Source organism: Camelus bactrianus, chromosome 23 (assembly GCF_048773025.1).
Source record: "Camelus bactrianus isolate YW-2024 breed Bactrian camel chromosome 23, ASM4877302v1, whole genome shotgun sequence".
Taxonomy (NCBI): Eukaryota; Metazoa; Chordata; class Mammalia; order Artiodactyla; family Camelidae; genus Camelus; species Camelus bactrianus.
In genome coordinates this window covers 28,847,873-28,865,911 of record NC_133561.1, presented here as the reverse complement: position 1 = coordinate 28,865,911, position 18,039 = coordinate 28,847,873, and the positions used below count along the sequence as shown (strand labels likewise).

General features: G+C 53.9%; 1 protein-coding gene across 2 annotated transcripts in view; it reads right to left on the bottom strand.

Moving 5' to 3' along the window:
* PLXNA2 (plexin A2) overlaps positions 1 to 16,319 on the bottom strand; it is a 203,062-nt gene extending 186,743 nt beyond the window's left edge. The window contains exon 1 of one of the 2 annotated variants that reach the window (XM_074351904.1): positions 15,625 to 16,319. The gene's annotated coding sequence lies outside the window, so the exon portion shown is untranslated. The remainder of the gene's footprint in view (positions 1 to 15,624) is intronic. The other variant, XM_074351903.1, reaches the window with a different exon arrangement.
* Between the last annotated feature and the right edge of the window lie 1,720 nt (positions 16,320 to 18,039).

Here is an 18,039-nt window from a genome sequence, read left to right as displayed (position 1 = left end):
CATCATTACAGCAACTACCATTCGTTTTCTACCACAAAAATTACAAAGATGAGCCGCTATTACTATTGTTATTCATTAACCACCTGCCACATGGCACACTGGGCTGTATTCTTTGCATATGTAATGGATAATTTTAAGGTTATTCTGCAAGTATTATTCTGTCTATTTCGCAGGTGAATAAATGGACAGTCAGGAAGGTTGAGTACCTAGACTTGCATCATTCCACAGGGAAGCAGAATTTTCTGACACCTATGCTTTCCCCATATTCCACATTGCCTAGATACTTAGAATTTAGTTTTCAAACCAACCCCCTTGTCCTTGGTCTGGGAAGATCATGAGAATGTTAAGCAAGACTTGGCAAGTACTTTACTTTAGAGGTCAAAACTCAAGGCTCCCATTTTATTTTGGTAAAGGAGCAGGGCTTGGGGGTTGGGGGTGGCAAGGGCTGAGTTATCCATTACAAGGTGGAATCCAGGGATGTTTTGTGGCAAGAGGTTTGCTGTCTGTCTGTTACTTTTCAGAGAAATTCCAAATGATCTTTCCAAGGAGCCTGGAAGTGTCTGTCTTGCCTTCTCACTGATCCTGACCTTGCAAGGAAGAACCAGGGACTCTGAGGGAGGGAACACAGCAGGAGAGCAAGACACGGGGTAGAAAATGCCCAACTAAGTGGTTAAATAAATTACAGTCACTCCACATAATGGCATATTATGCTGCCATTAACTGGAATGTTTTCAAAGACTCGTGACACAGCTCCAATTCTCAGCAGTGGGAGGGAAAGGGAGGAAAAAGAGGGGAGGGTAGAAAAAACAAAGCCCCAGACCTTCATCTCAGCTCTCAGGCAGTGGACTGGCCCTAAACACCACTTACTTTCTGGGAAGGGAAGCTGTCCTGTCTTTTTCCTCTTGAAGAAGCATTTTAATGGCCCCGAGGGGTCCCCGGGTGAGAGAACTTCCTGTTTCTCTTGCAGATCCTCCTGCCTTTCTGCCCTGGGGGCTCCCATGGTGACCACTGAAGGGCTCCAGGAACAAGGAGGCTCCCCATCGCTGCTGCCTTGTCCTCACATCAGGAAAAGTGGCCATTAGTGCCAGATCAAGGTGCATTTTTTTTTAATTTCCCAGAAGTCTGGATTCCCCAAAGTTCAAAAGAGTAGTCCTCTTTACCAGCAAGTCTGGTGCTGCCTCCCTGAAAATGCACATGAAAGACAGTCACAGAGGCACCATCCAGATGTTCCACCGAGACGGACCCCGGGGAAGGTCACTGGCAGCTAAGATTCAGCAGTAGATTTCCTGCAAAGTGTGCTTTGTACTCCTTCATTTCTTGTGCATCAGACCCCTTGACTAACTTTGCCAGGCACGTGGCCAGAGTACGAGATCCACCCACAGAAACATCTTCCGTGGTTCCCTGCTGCTGCCCACATAGACTTGGGACTGCTAAGTGCCCCGAGTTCAAGTCTCCCCAAGCTGGCTCTTCTGTCTTTCTCTAGCCTCCCTTCCTACCTGGTCCAGAGTGACTCCACTCCCAACAAACTGAGTCATTCACCGAGTGTCCAAAACACCCTGCATGGTTTTAATTCTGTGGTCCCCTCTCCGTGGAATGCCCACTTTCTTCTTTGCCCATCCAAACCCCATCCATCCTTCAAAGCCTCGCAAAACCTCTAGGACCTCCCTGCCCCAACCACCTGCTTCTCCTCCTAAGTCAGTTAAAAATGGCCTTGCAGCATTAGCCCTCTTTTTTATGTGACTATGTCCTCTCTCCCCATTGAATTAGAGGCTCTCTGAGGGCACCTTTGGCATCCTGTGCAGGGGTATCACGCAGCCTTTCACTCAGGACCTCACTCAGGCTGAATGATGGAGAGGAGGGCGTAGGGGGAGTGTTCATGTGTTTCCCCACCTGCTTGGCTACCTACCCTAAGACAGGGCTTGAACCAACACTTTGGCTCAACGATTTGTCATAACTGATCTGTGGGAGGCAGTGAAGAAGGGAGTGCACCACTTGGGAAGGATCCTGGCTGTTGTTCATCTTGAGCACTGGGTGAAGAGCAGATGTCACTGGCTGGGTGGATAAGGTGGGGAGAAGGATGGAGAAGAGTGGGAAGATGCCAGCTCTCCCTTGAAGAAAGCCCAGTGCGGACAAGGCTCGTGCAGGAAAAGTCTTGGCAAGAGAGATCCAAAGCCACGAATCATATACTCTCACCCATCACATAAAAAGCATGTAATAATAAAGGGCCAACTGACAACAGAAAGTGATCCAGAGTGGAGTGGGTGGGGTGAGAGTCCCCTGGGAAGGTTTCAGAGCAGGACTCCTCCGTGAGGAGGTCAGATGCACTGGGACACATCTTGCTGAGCAGCAGGTGCAGAGGAAAGGCTATGGGCTTTGGAAACGGACCCGAGTGCATGCAAGTCTCGCTCCACCACTCACTACTTCATTGACCTTGAACGTGTTATTTAACCTTTCGGAGCCTTAGTTTCCTCAACTGTAAAAGGACACCTCGCAGTGTTGTGGTGAGAATCATTGAGAAAATGAATGTGAACGTGTTTTGTAAACACCACAGCTTTGGATAAACACCAGTTATTCTTGTTTCTGTTTTTGGAGAAACACTGCACAAGGGCATCATCTCCTTGGCAGCAAAGGTTGCCCTGGATGGTGGCGATGACGGCTGAGGGCCCTGTTTCAGCCAGAAGATGAGGTGATTCTTGAGTGTGGAGCGTGGAGATCTAGCTCCCAGCTCTCCAGTCCCAGGCCTTTGGGGAGGAACTGGGTGCTGCTGGTCCCTAGTGGCCGTCCCCCCAACCCCCTCAGCCCCAGCTGCCAAGGGCACCACCTTCTCCTCAGAGCCCTGAGGGTGACTGAAGGCTGCTTCTGCCACTCCAGGTGATTCAGCCTGGTGCCCTTGGCAGGAAAGAGGATGGACAGGAGGAAAGAGGAAAGCTGGCCCAGGGGAGGAGGAAGAGATGCTCAGAACCGTTTGCATGGGCTGAGTGCCGCATTCTGGGGGCTCTTCCCATACTGGGTCTAGTCAGCACATGGGATGGAATGCCCCTCCTGTATCTTCTCTGTCTCTCCTTCTTTCTCTGCGGGGATTTTCTGAACCAACAGCCAGCCTTGGAATAAAAAGCTGTAACTCCTTTTTATGAGGAAGCTTCTTAAGGAGGCTGTCTCCACCCTGTACCTTCCCACCTTCCTTTTCTGTTATTTTTTTCTCTTTGTCTGAGACTCTGAGCTCCTGCAGGAAAGATCCCTGAGCTGTCACACAGCCTTTCTTAAGCAACAGGCGTGTTCACACTGGTGCACACGGAGTGAGGGAACTGCAGTGGCACCGGATAAAAGGGACATGTGGGGACTCCAGGCCAAGGTCTGTCTGCTTATGGTGCTTGTCTGGGCCAAAACCCACATGTACACCGCCTCGAGGACCCTTAGAACCTGGGCAAGTGGGGAGGGAGAAGAGACTTTTGAGGTCCTTGTGGCCCTCCAGCGAGGGAAAGTGGAGGGTACGACTATGAGAGAGGCTGACCGGGGAGAAGAATGTGCTGGAGGGAAAGCTGGGGGCACGCAGACCGGTGCAGCGTGGGGCCACCTGGGCGGGAGATGAGAGGGACTCCTGAGTGAGGATCTGGCCCCTGATGATGAATGGGGTGTGAGAGAGGAGCCTGGAAAAGGGTAAACAGCCAGGAGGGAAGCAGGAGGGAGGGAGGCGGGAGGAGAAAGAATGCTGAGGTCAAAGAGCAAAGAAAACGCTCCTGGAGTGATTGATTCAAGATCCAACATGTTGCACAGCCCAGCGAGCGAGCGGGAGCACGTGTGCTCAGGGACAGCCGTGCTCGGACACCGCCTCCCCTCCCACGGCCCCCGCCAGGCAAGCAAGTCTGTTTCCCCAGACCCCTGCTGTGCCCTCTGGAAAACCTTTCTTCTGATGTTTTGTTCTGAGTCTCCAAGGGACCCCTGCTGTAGTATCAACTAGTGTTTCTGCAGGGATCTTAGCGTTTACTAAGAATTTCACACACGTTGTCCCATGAAGGGACCCCTCACGCCAGCCTGTGAGGGAGGGGACATCACCACTTCACAGGTGAGAAGACTTGGGTAGATGGGAGGTGAAATATTTTGGCCAAGGGTACCTGATGCGGAAGTGGGCCTGGGGCTGGGGGCTCTGGGAGTTCCACGTGTCCCCCTGCTACTCTGCAGCCTGGAGTTGTAGGGGCCACTGAGTGATATCACTGAGGACAGACCACTTACTCTGGAGACCGCTGTCCCTGCAGGCCGGCCAGGCTCTGGCCATCCCCGGGATATTGTCACCACTCTTTTGGAATGAGGGTGTAAGGAGCTCAACACAGACTTGAGTTCTCAAGGATGCCCTGCGAGGGAGGAAGAGGCCTGGCTGGAACCTTGCGGCCCTCCGTGCAATGCCATGCGGCTTCTGCTCAGCCCTGGGGAGGGGCTGAGGACTGGAGACAGTCCAAGGGCTGGCGCAGGTGGTGGCAGATGGAAAGAGCCCAGGAGCATGGCTTCCTAGGGAGAGAGGCTGGGGTGCAAAGTCCCCTCCGCACCCATCCTGATCTTACCTCCTCCAGGCAGAAAACTATTTGTCAACTCCCCTTCGGAAGACCTTGTTTCCAGTCCCTGCAGTGGCTGCAGGAGAGCGCAGGCAGCTCCTCCCTGACTCTGACTTGCTCTCTGCCCTGACTCTGTGGCGCTCCAAGCCCCAGCCCTGGCAGATCACTGATTAATTCAGAGCTGTTTAATAACCCTTCTATTTCGATGAAACAAGCTGTCTCGTTTTCTTTATTTTTAACACCGACTTTCGTTTCTCTGCTAAGCATCTTACTGTCATTTAAATTTCTCTGTCTCCAACCAAGCTGATAATAGACTGGAGGGAGCAGCTGCTTCCGTCCTGTTTATGACAATGATTAGAAGTTAGAGCGTGCAGGCAGAGCTGCCCAGGCCCCGTTCACACGGGGACTGCCCCTGCTTGTAGCGGGAGAGCTCATTTCAACGTGATGAGGGCAATCCCAGCTCCGGGGGAGCCCAGGGCTTACCCCGGCCCAGCCTTCCTGGCACCCCGCTCCGAGGAGAGCCCTTGTCGGGGAAGCTGTGAGAACCAGTTCTATTTACTATGGAATTAAGGCTGGCGGCTGCGGGTCATTCTCTGGGACCTGACACTCAATGTCGGTTCTCGATAGAGCCTTTTTCCACCATTGAATTCACTGAGCAGCAGCCGGAAAGACTCCAGGGGATGTGGGTGGGGGTCTCAGCCATCCCCTATGATGCCTTTCTGCTCCACACGGGAATCCCTTCTGGACATCTGGTCATCATCTTCCAACCTCTGCTTGAATTCGCCAAATGCTGGAGAGCTCATTCGCTCCCTAGGTCGCCCCTTCCAGGCTACATGGCTCTGGTTAATCTCTCTTTCCTGGGCTCCTGCATTCCTTATATTTAACGTATATGACCATTGCTTGTGTGCCGTTTTTCCCTGCCACACTGCAAGCTCCTCGAGAGCCAGGACAGCCACTTGTCTCCCTCCCATAACACCTGGCACATAGTAGATATTCAGTAAACATTTGTTCACTCAGAGTAAATTATGTTGCACCAACTTCACTCTCCTTGCAAGTAATGTACCTCTCTTCTGCCTGGGCGGGCTCCCGGGGAAGCACCTTGGTTTTCTCTACCTGGACAAGTGTTTCAGGAGCCAGGGCCTGACTTTTTCTACCAGGCCCAGAGTGACTACACAGCTGGTGGAAACCTTGGCCAAGGAGGCTGGGAAGCAGGCAGCGGAAGCCAATCAGGTGGCCTGGACCAGGTCCCCTGGATCCTAGTCCTGCCTCCCGTTGCCTCTGGGTGGGCCGCGGCTGCTTCAGAAGGCTCACAGGTGCAGGGGGGCAAACCCTGGCCGGCCCCTGCTGCCGCCTCCCGCGCCGGCAGCCTCCCAGCCAGCAGTCCGCAGGCAGCTGCTCGGGTCATTGTCTCACCCTCTTCAAATGGTGAATGCCGAGTGTACAGAGACCGACACGCAAACAGTGCCCACACTGCCTCCGGGGAGGGAGGGGCGGCCAGGCCTTGCCAGGGCCATTGACTCTGCAAATAGCAAGGCCTGCTGTGGATGAAGGAAAGCTGGTTGGAGCTATTTGTTGTGCGGGGGGGGGGGTGCTTTCTACATACACTGCCATGGAAAGGCATTGGGGTGTCCTAGGGCCTGCAGACTGGCAGCGCAGGGGAGGGGTCAGTTCTCAAAACCACCTGCTCAAATCCAAGGGAGAGAGATGAGAGAGATGGGGACATCCCAGGGCACAGGGTCGGGGAGCCAGAGACGGGACAGAGAAGGTAGCCACGAGGGCAGAGGACGGAGTGCACTGGGCCAGGCTGGGGCAGACAGACCTCCTCACCAGCGGACAGCGTGACTAGCCACTCGCTGTGTGACAGAGGGCAATCCACTCTCCCAGGCTGGACTGTGCTTTTGCATCTATTATGTGGGCCTGGGTAAAAGCTGCTATCAAATACTCTGAAACAGTTCTCAGGTATGCTACACAGAACACCTATTCTTCTGTAATTCAAATTGTTTTCTTAATACTGTTTTCGAGAAGAAAATCAAGGCACCTTGTCACACTCACTGTCCACAGCTGGCTCTTGGACAGGGCTATTGAAGGCAAGGCACAGGGCTCCCTCCTCCCACAGCCGCCTTCCCAGGCCCTGCACTCCCAACAGGGGACAAGGCTTTTGTGCTGCAGCTGGGAGGGCCATGGAGGAGCTTCTTGGACCAGCAGAAGACAGTTGAGGTCTCCCCAGACCTCCTGCTCTGCTCTGCCCAAGGATCAGTGTGGCCAAGGATCTAATCCCTGAGCCCCAGGGTCCAGCATGGGCTCTGGGCCCCAGCTCCAGCTGTGTCTGTCCCCTTCATAGGCATGTTCCTAGGAGCTCTCTCTGCAGAGAGACGTAAGCTGACTGCAGGCAGGCAGCTGGGGGCTCATGAGCTCTGCTTCTTGCCCTGCCATGGGAGGCTGACTTGAGAAAAATGTCAACCTACTAGTCTAGAATGGTATCATTCATTTCTACTCTTGAGGCCTCCAAAACCCCAAGGGTAGCAAATTCAGAATTCAAATTTCAGCATCACTTGTTAGTGCTAACCGCGAGCCTTGCAGGTGGTCCCAATGCCACGATCACCACTGGTTTTCCTCTCCGTTTCCAGTCTCCACTGAGTCTTCAGCCCTTCATCTATTTTTTACATATAAAAACCTTTAGCACATAGATTTTCTTTAATTAAAATATTATTTTTCTCAGAAAATTCCAAACAAATTTGAGGAGAGAGAGAGAGAGGAGAAAAACATCCCTAGCTGGGCTCTATTCCTGCCCTAAATTTTAAAATAATTTTGCACGTTTGCAACAATTGTCATTTTTCCAAATCTCCTAGCACCATCTTTCCGTGCCTGGCTCCAGAAACAACGGCAAGCGAGGTCCCTTGGGGAGTCACGAGAAGCCTTCATTCCCACCGTACAGATGAAGAAACTTGAGGTGCTGGGTAAGGGGCAGGAGGCCATTCTCCCAGAGTGTCTGGTGGTTCCCTCTTATCTCCCTCCAGGACCCGGCAGCAAATGGAGGCTGAGCCCTGGTCCACAGGTGAGAAATCTCTTCGGGAGAGAGAGAGCTACAAGTGTGAAGGGAAGCCCTTTGTTCCCAGGCATCAGGACCCTAATCTGACACCAGGCTCTTCCTGACCATCTGTTCCCACCCCTCCTGGTCAGAAGGAGCCTCCTGCGGGAGGATGCCAGGTGTGACTTCCCAGCTTCACAAGTGGTCCAGACAGTTTTCTCTAAGTCTCTCACGGCTGGGTCCTTGGGCCCAGAATCTGAAGGGCTTCACACACCCCTGCCCCTGGGGGTGGGGAGTGGGGTCACTCAGAGTGGGGCGTTAGTCTTGAATTTTGTTAATTTCCGGATAAACCTCAGGGGGTGCTGGCCTAGCAGAAACCCTGGTGGTGTGGGTTTTAATTTCACAGACAGTCAAGGGACTAGCCAGAAGGGTCTAGGCGGCTGGGGTGAGGGTGGAGGGCCAGTCTTGTCAGGGTATTGTGAAACCCTGACTGCCTCTCTCCTGGAAAACATCACCGCCCACCCACATGGAGCAGGGACCCAGACACGCAGCGCTGGCGGACCCGGAGGGCTCTCATTCTGGGCACAGGGGTCGAGCCTGGTCCTCCCATCTGGCTTTGGCCAGGCTCTTCTCCCTCAGGTATCTCTGTTGCTCAGGGGGAAGAAAATGGGAAGCCTGGGGAGCAGTCGGGGGAGGTGGGAGGTCAGAGGCCAACGTAATATTTACCCAGCCCAGCTGAGGCCTTTCGCTTTCCTGATGCAGGAAACCACTTCAAGGCGGCTACATCCCCTCTCACCACTTGTCTGCTCTCCGGTTTTCCTGCATCTCCAGGGCAGGCAGGGCTCGCTCACCCACCCATTCCTCTCCTCCAGAACCTTCCACCCTCCATCCCTTAAAGGGAGGAGGCCTCCACCCTGCCTCCTGCTCAGAGAGGGTCTATGACTTGTCCATCACTGCACAGCAATGACGACACGTGGGTTCCCCTGACATCCTGAGCTGCCTTGTCCCTGAATTCCTCTAGTTTACCCTGAGAGCCAGTCATCTACCACTTGGGGACGTGGGGGAGGCACTGGGGTTACAGTTCGTTCTCCGATGCCTCCATTCCACAACCAGAGCAGAGGGCAGAAGCTGAGACTAAGAAAAGGTCCTCGAGACTAGAGTCTAGTGGCTTTTTACATTTTGGGGGTGGGGTGTGAACTTCAGGGATACACACACACCCTACACATATTTCTTAAAAGCACAGACTTTCAAAAGTTTCAAAGGTTCCTTAAAGCCCAAGCATGCCCCCTAGTTCCGTCCACCCCAGAGCAGGGAGTTCCCCACTCTGCCCTCAATTTGATCTGAACTTTTCAAGGTGCACGTAGACCATCATCTTCCATTAGAGGATTAGAGAAAGTTTTAAAATTGAGGAGAAATTTGTCTCCTTTTCACTTCCCTCTGTTACTGCTCCTCTGCCTTCTCTATGGACAGAACCTTTAAAAGAGAGTCCTTCTCCAGGAAGCAGACATATGGCTCGGTTGGCTCGCGGAGGGGAGCTCCTCTGTTCAGCCTGAGTGCAGGGGGAAGTTTAGCATATTTTTCTCTCGAGTCTGTTCCACGTAATAGATTCCTTCAGATAAAAGTGGGTGCACTAGCAGCAGGATTCTGGACACTTCAATGTGAATACAAATGAGTAATAACATTTCCTGATGAACCATGCTGCTGGCTCTAAGGGGCCGGAAAGGGATGCAATTTACATAGAATACAACGTGGAAACCTCTTGGGAGGGTGGGACGGGGAGATCTTGCTGTAGGATGTTGACTAATAGAAAAAAACCCACTGCCCTCACAGAGGAAGATGAAGGAAAAGCAATGGTTAGGGGTGGTTCTGAGAGGCTGAGGAATGGGACAGCATTAGATAGTCACTGTCGACAGGAAACTGTGAAGTTCTCGGGCACTGGAGTCTCCCTCCTGGAAACCTACACCTTCCATTGACTAGAGCAAAAGCTTTCGGGAGCTTCTGTGCCTCCACTTCCTCTGACCGCCCAGTCCACTGTTCATGCCATTCTGCCTTATATGAAAGTTCTGTGAGGTCAGCTGGCTTACATAATTCTCCCAACCACCACCCCCCCACCCCCAAGATACTGGAAGCATCACTAAGGTGGGATCTGTTATCTTTTCATCTTGGTACTAAGCCTTACACACTCCCAGCACTGTGCAAGCGATCAGTTTCCACTTGTTTTAACTGAAATGGATTCCAATTCCTGCTTTCAGTGTCTTCCTGGTTTGGCTCAGTACAAGGGCAGCAATTCAAATATGAAGAGCAAAGTTGGAGGATTTGTTTAGCTGCTCCCCACTTCTTCTGTCTCTCCAGACCCAGAAAAGAAGCTCAGGTGGGAAGGGAGGCTGTGTAAATATAACTCCCCAGACAGCGCAGAGAAACTGCAAGTGTTTCAGGAAGAGCCTCCATCCCCTCTCTTTAAGCTTCAGAGAGCAGGAGTGTTGAGGGGCACCAAGGAGAGGATGTGAGGGGCTCACTCAGGCTACTCACTCGGAGCCCCAGGACCCCTCCTCCTCTTCCTTCTCCAAGACAAGCTGAACTTTGCAAGGGCAACTCCACTGCCTTTTATCTCTCACACCCAAAGTAATTTTAGCCAAGGAAAAGCCGGATTAGACTTTTATAACATGATACATTTATCTTGTTTTTCTTTTTTCTTTTCTCTCTCCTCCCTCCCCTCCTCCCATGACCTCAGGTAAATTTGAGCCAAAGGGAAACTGAGATTAAACAGCAAAGGACAGTGTCAGATCTGAAGAGATGCTACTTTCCAGCCCGCTGCCCATCCCAAAACTTCAATATTTTTCCCTACCCCTGTTAGACAGTTATTATCTCCTCAGATGAGGAACGCCCCTGGACTCTGCTATCTCTCCAGATTGTCCTCCGCTGAAATGAAAGGGGATTATAATTCAGAGAAAGGCTCCCACAGAGAGTATGAAGACAAAGATTAAATCAGTGACACAACGTTGACATACGTTCAGTTCCTGAAAAGTCTCCTTTAAAAAGTCTCCTCTGGATCGGTCTTGTCACCACCTGAGAGTGTTTTGAAAATTCGCATGGAGGGAGCTGGAAGAAGGGAAGGCGTGTGAAGGCGGGTGGACCTTGGGGCTGGGCCAAAAACTTGGATCGCTGATAAAGGCAAGAACCTCTTGGCGGGACAGCCCGCCTGGCCTGGCCGGCAGGACTGCCTGCTCTCTTGAGAATGCTTGCCCTCCTCCTGCCTTCCACCCCCAGACGCATCCTGGCCGGCCTTTCCCAGAGATGCTCACATGCTGGGCCCCACCGCTTAATGCTGCAGGCGCCTCTCCTGCTCCCCTGCTCCCCTGTCCAGCCAGACAGGGCCCAGAGCTCCCTCTGGCAATAGGACCCTACCAGTTGTGGTCTCTGCGGAGTGACAGCTGAGAGTTTCTAATATATCTCAACTATTTTTTTCCTTCCCCCCACCCCCCCAAAAAAAACCCCCAAAAAAGCCCCCAAAAAGCACAAAAGGCACTGTTTAGGGCCAAGCCTGGCTTTCAAGAGTCCCCTCTAGTGGAGATAATCTGCTACTTCAGCTTCCCAATTCAGCCCAGAGGGGTCTCCCCTTTAGAGCCAGGGAGGACTGGAGAAGAGTCCACTTGTGCCTGGACCATTCTTTCCCACTTGCCTTCTGTGTTTTCTCTCCACTCTTCCTGCCCCATTCATGCTGTCAGTCTCCCGTCTTTATCTTCCTCTCCTGTCACCCTGCCTCTCTCTCTCCATCTATCTGTGACTGCTTCTGCATCTCCAAGTGAGTCTTCTAGCGTGCACCTTCGCTCCTGCATCTTGGTCTGCTTCTCTGGTCCGTCTTTATTTTTTTTTTTCCCCTGAAGTTCATGGGTCTGGGCCCGACGAATCAGAAATGCTTTGACCAGGCCTTGGACCAGCTGGCCTATCTCAGAGGGCCAAGTCAGGGACCCTCAAGCCAGCTCTACTATGAGAGACACTAGGAAAATCAGGCATTCCTGGAGGAGCGGGAACTTTGGCAAACTCCCTCCCCACCCCCATCACCCAAGCAAACTTGGACCTCGTGGGGCTGATGTATAGGTTTCAAGCAGTCTATAACCTGAGGTCGGAGCTCCAGCTTTGGGCTTTGGGAGTCCTGAGTCAACACAGCCTGCCCCCTCCATCGATTCTCCCTGCCATCCGGCCTGTTTCCCCATCAGACACGCATGCTGTCATGTAAACAACTGGCAAAGAGCCTGGGTGAAGGGACAGCTGGCAGGGGGTGGGAGAAGAGTGCAGGTGCCAGGAGAGAGGGAGAGAAAAGGGTGAGTGGGGCCAGGACTGAGCAGGGATGGGGGCAGGCAAAGAGGAGAGGGGAGGCAGAGCCAATGTCCCGCAGGGGCGAGGGGGGCATGGGGAACACGTGCTGATCCTCTGGGTTCCCGAGAGATATCTTCCCACCCGAGCAGGAGACAGGACCAGGCCGGGGCAGGAGGTTAACGGTTAACCTACTGTGGGATCAGAAGCCTGAGCTCTGCTGGGGCCTTTCCTTTCCGCTCTCCCCCTCCCTCCTTCTTTCCCTTTACACTTTTCCGGTAGGGACTCTGCTCCCCAACGAAGAACTTTCTCGCCTCTATTTCTGCCCTTGAATTCCAGATGGAACAGTAGAGGTCCCATATGCCCAAAGGCCAGGGAATGAGGCCCCAGAGAGCCTGCGGGCTAAGCTGAGGAGAAAGGGGGTATCCTGTTCTCACCATCCACTCCTCCAGGCCCTTGGGACCAGCTGTTTGACCCCCAGAAGAATTGCCTTTCTCTGTCTCCACGGGGCTCACCTTTAGAAAAGATCAGACCAGAAGGGGACGTACACCCACCCCTCAATTACACTAATCAGGCGTGAAATCTTTGTAACTAAGTGAAAAAAAACTGTTTCTCATAAGGGAATCGGTTCCATTCATCATTGTTGGAACTGAGCATCTGTGAAGGGGAGAAACTGCATATTCACATATAATGAATTGATAACAGACTGCCTCTGGCTGAGGGTGGCAGTGCTGGGGGACAGGGTGTGTGCCCTGAGTTGTAAACTACAGCATCTCAAAGCCCGCGTCTGCCGGTTCCCCTGCCGGTTCCCCTGCCGGTTCCCCTGCGGACAGTCCCGAATTATTTGTAGTTAACAGACTGTAGTAACACAATGCTCTGGTCTCTTTATGATCGGAATGGGGGTGGGGTGGGGGGCTTGGCTTGGAGTTCTTGCCTCTCCGTGTGCCATGATGGACAGAGTATGCTGGGCCCCCGTCTGCGTGTGTGGAGACAGCTGTGTGGCAATGCAGGGAGACAGCTGGGGAGTGGCGGGGAGTGTCGCCTCCCCCCACACCAAAACCCATATCTTGGAGAGGCAGCCCTAGCAAAGGACGCAGGATAGAGACTATAAAACCCCAAACAGTGACAATTCCAGCGCCGTAAATATTTCATGGTACCTGAACTGGCGAGTTTAGGCTGCTGCCAGCTGCTGCCTCGTACAGTAGTTAACTGTGTCCCTGGTTTCCCTTCCTGCTCATGTGTTTCCTTGTAACGTGCCCAAGAAATAAAGATGAACGAAATCACCATAAGTATTTGGCAATGGGAAGGGGGCCCAGGCGAGAAGTAGCGGTTCTTCGAGGGTTTTCTTTTGAACCTCATTTTAAGTGCGGACTCCACTGCAGCCGAGGGTGAACTTTTACATTCACTACACCTGCAGCTTTTAATGATCAAGAGGTTGGTGTGTGTGTGTGTGGGGGGGTGGTTCCCTGGAGCTTTGGGGACAGGGGTAGTTATTCAGGCCTGCTCTGAAAGGGGAGGAGCTGCTAACCTGGTAAAAACATGATTTCTTTGCAATGATGGACATGGGACACCACCATTTACTCTTCACTGAGACTTAGGCTGAAAGGCCAACCAGCACTCTAGGCTATGAGGGACTCCGGTCCTCCGGTCCTGTCAGAGAGAAGGGCCAGGTGGGATCCCCTCGCCAGACTCATGGTCCTGGGCAGAGGGGACCCTCCCTCTCTCGGCCACTCCCCATCCTGCAGCTCCTAGGCAGCATCTCCACTGCACAGCACTCCAAATGTCATTTCCATTTACCTGCTTTGCAAGCCAATTTGCCCCATCCTAATGCAATTTGCTGAGGACAGTGAGGGAGCAGAGAGGGCAGACTGCACTACCCTCCCTTTATCAGCGGGTCCCTGAAGAGGGACGGTGGGAGGCAGGAGCGCTGAGGGGAACTGCTCTTTTAGGTAATGCTGGCAGTGAGGGTAAGTTCTGGAATGAAGAAGGGTCAGGGTGAAAACAGAGGTGCCGGGGGAAGAAGGGGAAAGCAAAACAAGCTGGCTAGGGTATCTGGACAGATGGCTCTCAGTTTCCCTGGTTCCCTATCCTCCCTCCTGACCCTCCTCCATTCCCTAGGCCAAGGAGGGGAGATCATTGGTAATTAGTTCAAAAGGTGCTAGGTGAGGTCAGGGGGAAGTTAATGCATTCTGCTCTCTTCTTGCCCGGGAGGTCAATGGAGAGCAGGCTGCTAGCAACTCCAGGAGCATTCTGGGGTGACTGCACAAAAGTTGTGCATTTCAATTAGGAAGAGCTGAATTCTTCCAGCCAGAGCTATCTCTTCCCTGGGCTCTATCGCTCTGTTGAAGGCCCCAGTATCCAAAGCCTGCCCAGAGGGAAGAGTGAAGTTTCAAGATCTGGGAAAGGAGCCCAGCAAGACAGGAGCCTGCTATTGTATGGGGAGGGGGAGAGTTGAACCTGACTCCTGCTCCCAGGATGTCCAGCCCAGTGCAGCCCAGAGACTCATCGTAATCTGCTGCTCATGAACCTTGTCCACTGTGCTCATGAATAGAAGGAAGAGGATGAATGGACCCCAAATTTCTGTGGGCCCATCCAGGCTGCTGGGCCCCCAAGCCACTGCCTCAAACAGGTCCTGTCTTATGTCCCTCATATACCCGCTACTAGGATGTGCCACTGGTACCCTGGGACCTTAGATCCCTACAGGAGACCTGATCATATTTCCATTGCCGACTCCATTGGGCTTTCATTCCTGACACAACTGACCTGGAACCCCAAGTCTTTTACCAGCTCCCTCCTCCCCCCAGTTATCTCTATTCCTCTGAGCTAAGTCTGAGTGTGCAGATCCTCCTAGAGCAAGGGCCATGCCAAACAGATGGACATTTGTCAGGGACCTGGAACGACAGTTTGTGATGACTCTCAGGTCGTCCAGACCGTGATTAACATATTTATAGAGACTACCTGTGGGATGGATTAAAAAAGGGCTAGAATTTTCTAAGATCCCTGCAACACTTGTGGGGTGGGGCAAGAAGAAACATCAGGAGGGAAATATTCAAAAATAGTTGACAAGGAGCCTCTCGGAGCCTGGATCAGCTCCTACTTCAGCCTCCAACGGTCTCTTGCTGCTCACACCAGCGGATGGTGCTGATGGGTCATCACCACGAGGGAGCACGAAGCGGGGCATGGAGCACCTATCCCACTCGGTGCCTTGGAATCGCTCCCGAGCCTCTGGAAGCCCGCTAATGAGGCATTCCCCTTTGATTCCCGAGTCCCTGATCTGAAGGAACAGCCAGCGGCCTCCAGGGACTGGGCACCAGAGTGAACGCCCCCAAATCGAGCGCCAGCCCCAGTGGCCTTGGGCTCTCCTGCCCGTGCAGTGCCACCGAGACCGGCTTTGGGTGGCTGCTCTCGGGACAGCCCCGCCGCCCCCGCGCTCCCGAAGCCGCAGCGTGCCGGCAGGTGCGCGGTGGAGGCGCGCCGCGGAGCGCCGCCCGCCAGCAGCCCAGCCGGGAAGCCCAGGGCCGGCGGGGAAGCCCGGGCGGGAGGCGGCGGCGGCGGCGAGTCCGCGAAAGTGGCAGACCCGCGCGGGGACTCGCCGGCCGCAACCGAGCCCCGGCGCTCGGGGCCCGGACCCCGCGGAGGCGGGCGCCGGGGAGCCGCGGCCGGGCGAGCGCGCTTCGGCGGACAGGGCGGAGGGCGCCGCGGACTCGGAGCGCCCGGCCCCGGGGCGCCGCTTACCCGGCTCGGCGACGTCGGTCTGTTCTTCCGTCCCCGGTCCGGCCGCTTCGGCCACCGGCTGCCGAGGCCGGCGCGCTGCCCCTGTCGCTGCCAGCCGCTCGCGATCACGGGGACGACAAAATCCACATGGAGTCCAAATTCATTAAAATCCGCGTCAAGCCACCAGCCACTTATCTGTATTCCTGAAGTGGCCCCTCGGTCTCCGGTCCGCGCGCCCCTCCGTCCTCCACCGCCCCGCAGCCGCCCCGCCGGGCGCTGTCGCCGGCTCCCGGGGGGGAATCGGGAGGCGCCGAGGGGGCGTGGGGGGGTGGCTGGCGGTGTCTCTCCTTGGGAAGCGGCGGAGCCCCGGCTGTCTTCAGATTTTTCCAGCGCGACTTTCCGGGCTCCTCTGACATCAGCAATCGCGGCGCTTCCTTCCCTTCTCGCTCCCCGGTTCGTTCACAGTCCCATTTCCTCCGGGAACCTGGCTCTCCAGATCTATTTCGAGGTTTGCTCAGCTCGCTCCGGCGCCCGCGCTCCCCACCGCTCCCGAGCTCGCGGGGTCTCTCTCTGGATCTCCTGCCTTCCCGGCCGAAAAATTCCCAGCAAATGCGCTCAGCCGCCCTCCCGCTCCAGTCTGGCGCGGACGCCTCTCCGCCCGGCAGCTCTGGCTCCCGCGGTGGCGGCGGCGGCGGCGGCGGCGGCGGCGGCGCCCTCAGCGCCGGCCTCCCTATATTACCATGCAGCTCATTATCATAGAGGCCGCGCGCGTTAACCCCCTCCCTGCCGGCCGCGCCCGCCGGGGCTGGGGCCGCTCCCGCTGCTGACACCGCCCGCCTCAGCCAGCCCCCTGCCCCCTCCCCCGCCCGCCCGGACTTCCTCCTCCGCCAGCTGTCAACAAAGGAGAATCAGGTTGGGCATTGGGAGGCCGCCTCGCTGCTTGCTTTTGCCGGGCTCAGCCTGGACCTACTGGCCACCTTAAGTGGTCAAGCGGGCAACGAAAATCCTCCTGGAGCCCGGGGATTTGGGTGGAGACCTGGCGAGGCCAGCAGACTTAGCCACGGGTGCGGGGAGCCCAGGACGCCCGCAGAGTGGGTGAGGGCAGTGGGGACGTGGGTTTCCCCTCCCTGAGCATCACCTGTCACCGCGCACACCCTGCACACCTCCTGCTTCATCTTTAATTTGAGGGGTGAGTGAGGAGGAACCGGCCTTGGCTGATGAGGTTAAGAAGGGGTTCTCGGAATTTGCACAAGCAAATTTCCTCTGCTCTTGAATCTCAAAAAGCCAACAAGCTGTCAAATAAGGTTTGAAGTTGTTGTTATTAATTACAATTTTTATAATACAGAGAGGAACCTTGCTCTGAATCGCAAGCTTCCAGCTCTGTTAGGAATCCTGGGCACCTGGCAAGTGTGGGGCGGTTGGGACCAGTGGGGAGTTTTCTATATCCAGACCCAGGGAGCCTGCCTGGCAGGGGAATCAGAGAGGAGGCGGTAAAATAACTTATTTTAGTAACCTAAGGTGAGAGGTGTCTGGATTTCGGATGGCAGTGCCCAGGTACCTTTACGACCATTGCTTCCGTGCCATGTAGAGTCTAAGTATTCTCGCAGGCCCTGGACACGGTTTTGAGAAAAAGGCCTGCAAGCTAGACCCCGGCGAGTTCGTAGGATCTACGTAATCCCTGCTCGCGATTAGAGCACACGCGAGTTTACTCAACACGTCCAAGTATTCCGATAAACTCCCTCTACTGCCCTCTCGTGGCCACAGTCCTCAGTGGTATTAAAAAAAAAATCACTCCGGAAACCCTAAAGGGAGTCGCACGTAATTCCCATAGCAGCAGGGACTTTAAAAAAAAATGTAGACTCACCGGTTGTCTTGCACAATCACCCATTCAATACAGTATAGGGGGAAAATGTAAGATTTACTTTACCCACAGAAATTGGCTAATTCTTCGAAAGTTCTTTCTTCATTGTTAATTAGCTGAAATTTATCTTCTTGTGACTTTCACGGGTTATTCCTGGTTGTGTCCTGTGCAGCCACAAAGAATCTGTCCAAACTGTCTTTCCTAATCCAAACCTCGTCTTTTCTTTGAACTTCTTTAGCATTTATTGTTGGCCCCACTCCAGGACATTAGCATAAGTCATCCTATATTATTATTTATTTCTCTTTATAAGTTGATCTTGTCTCCCCATCCAGACAGTCTTATCTGCCCTCTTATCTTTGGTTAGACCGACTATAAACCACAGTTTATTAAGTAATATGATTTGAAGGTGTTAGAAGATTTTGGAATATTTCTCCCATTTGCTTGATACAGGGAGCACGGATCTGGTCATTTATACCCAAGACAAGCAGTGGTAGGGTTGGAAATACCTAGCTGGTAAAGCTTGAAGCTGAAGATTAGGACCTTCTGGTTCTCAATCAAGTGCTGTGTGACCCTGG